Source organism: Meles meles, chromosome 17 (genome assembly GCF_922984935.1).
Source record: "Meles meles chromosome 17, mMelMel3.1 paternal haplotype, whole genome shotgun sequence".
In the NCBI taxonomy this organism is placed as follows: Eukaryota; Metazoa; Chordata; class Mammalia; order Carnivora; family Mustelidae; genus Meles; species Meles meles.
Genome location: NC_060082.1, coordinates 25,680,001 through 25,682,488, shown reverse-complemented (window position 1 = coordinate 25,682,488; position 2,488 = coordinate 25,680,001). Strand labels below are relative to the sequence as shown.

At 58.4% G+C, this 2,488-nt stretch overlaps 1 protein-coding gene across 3 annotated transcripts in view; it reads right to left on the bottom strand.

Moving 5' to 3' along the window:
- Positions 1-617: 617 nt before the first annotated feature.
- The window catches only part of BLACAT1 (BLACAT1 overlapping LEMD1 locus), a 34,755-nt gene continuing 32,884 nt past the window's right edge, over positions 618-2,488 (bottom strand). For all 3 annotated transcript variants that reach the window (XM_045982115.1, XM_045982114.1, XM_045982113.1), the window contains exon 2: positions 618-2,488. This exon is cut by the window's right edge and continues 1,205 nt beyond it. The gene's annotated coding sequence lies outside the window, so the exon portion shown is untranslated.

Sequence of the window (2,488 nt, the reverse complement as noted above, 5' to 3'; positions counted from 1 at the left end):
CACGTTAATTCAGGAGACGGGGCAGACAGCAGCCCAAGGCCCCTCCCCTTACAGAAGGCAAGGTGATGAGGCGGGGCGGGTCAGGCAGCCTCCGCTGAGATCCCATCCCACCTGCAAGGGCTGGTGTGTGTTGCGGGGCGGGGGCGGGGGGGGGGGAGTGCAGGAGGGGGCACCTGGGGTGCAGCAGCAGGCCTGGCTGTTGGAGGCAGGAGAGGCGGGACTCTGGGGAGCAGTGGCACAGGATTCCAGCGGCAGCTCTGGGAGCCTCGGCGTCCCTCTCACCACTCCCACCCGTTCTCAGATCTCCCGTATCGCTTCCGTCCGCCCCACCAGCACCTGCACTGCAGGCCAGGAGTGCGGGGCACCTGCGACCCTCCTCTTCCACCGCCCGAGCCCAGCTGAGGCTCAACGTCCCAGGGCCACGCACAGAGCCCTGGCCTCCGGAGGGGGTTCCTTAGAGGATGTTCTCCGGAAGAGACTGAGTCCCAGAAGTCAGACAGGATGATGGGGTTCAGGTCACAGTGTCATCGGTGTCGAAGCAAGGCTGGAAGCTGGGAGAGCCTGTTCCCAGCCCAACGCCCTTTGCATCCCGCTGCACTACCTCGTGCGCATTTCAGTTAAAAGATCGCTCTTTTTATTTTATTTTCAAAAATAACACTCTTCTTATATTTCTATGGACTCCTGTGCGACACCCAGAAAGCCCTTCCCTGGGAACGGAAAAGGAAACGACATTCCAATTAAAATGCCCTGAGACAAGAACCCCTGAGGGCCAGGCTCCCTCATTCGAGGCACAAGCACCCCTCCCATTTCTCTACCCCCCACTCGGCGGCCCGCAGCACAACAGGGGGAAACGGAGGCCCAGGCCTCCTGCCCTCATACAAGGACTCAGGGTGACGAGAGGCCTGCGCCCTCCCAGAATCATCTACTCTTTGCCCCTTGTGCTCCCACCCAGGAGCTCCCAGCCCCCTCCTCAATGTGGAGTCTGGGAGAGAACCATGGCGTGGAGGGAATCAGAAACAGGGAGGGCAACATGGTCCCACCTGTCCTCTGCGGAGCCTCAACGCAGGACAGGAAATGAGGTGGCCAGACCTCACTCCCCCAAAAGGAACAGAAGGAAGAGAAGCCTGGTCTACAAGTCAGAGGCCTGGGGAGCATGGTCTGGGGACAGTGGGGCTGCTTCTTTCTGCCCTTTTGGATTAAACCTCTCACCTGGGCTCACCCAGAGGCAGAGAGAGAGGGGCGCAGGGGTCCAGACTGGTTCTTGAGAGGCTGAGAAGAGCAAGGTTGCCATTTCCCTGAGAAGGAAGCTAAGGGGCGACAGAATGTGGGTTGTGTCTGGCTCAAAGCTGTTGCTGTCCTCCTACTTCCCCATTTCAGCACAGGCCCCAGCCTTCACCCTGACGAAGAAGGGGCCACTGGCTTGGGGGCCAAGGGCTGCTGTCTGCAGGCATAACTGGGCCTCCACTCAGAGAGGCCTTGACCTTGGGACAGCTCCCATGTCCCCATAGCAGGGGCTCCAGATATCCAGTATCCCTTTGGAGCCAAAGGAGTTCTCCCCGGGGGCAAGAAGCTCTCTGAACCGGCTCACCGCCAAACCCCTGCAGCTGAAATTCCTGCCAAGGCCTGAGAGGTGCGCAGGGGCAGAACTCTCCTTCACCTCCCCTCCTGACCTCTCCTTGGGGCGAGCCTCTGTGGTCAGGACCTAACACCCAATCCCTCTGAGGCTCCAGGGGATTCAGTTTCATCCTCCACCGCAATTGACTTCTCTGGGGCTGCAGCCTGGCAGGCGACCACTAGGGACACACATGCCCTCCAGGCGGGCTCTCCTGAGGCAGGATCAAGGTACCCTTGAAAGCCTTTCTGCCCATCTCTGTGCCTCACCCAAGTCCTCTGCTGTGTAAGAGCCCAAAGAATCGGGGAGTTTTTCTTCCATCCCTTGTGACCCCACTGGCCTTTATTGCTGTTTCCTCGAGGGAAGGACTTCTGTTTATAATTCTTTGGATATAAAAGGAACTAACAGATTGCACAAGGCTGGGACTGGATGGTAGGGGCGAAGGAGGGGGTTGGAGGATGGGAGGAAGGAAATCGTTAGCTGTGCTCCGGCTTCACAAAGATGACCTGGATCCCACCAGATTTGCCCCAAACTCTGGAAATCTCCCTGAGCACGGGGCATGAGCTGGATGGATGAAGGTGGCCAGGATAGAATGTGCCTTTGCTTCTTCCAGGTTCTGGATGAACCAACGGAAGAGGTCTTCTGCCCTCCCGGACTGCCCAGAGAGGCACATTCCAAGGGAAAGGACACCCAGCCGCCTCCCTCTGTCCTGGGGCCCTAACCTTCTCTACCCAGGCCACCTGTTAACTTTCAGAAAGGTTATTCTGTCCCTAGATGCTACAGGGGATCTGACTTGGTTCCTGGGCTGACCTGCTCTATAGTGAAGTAGAGGGGGGATTTGCTAAAGCTACAGAGTCTGCTGGAATCGTCTCTGCC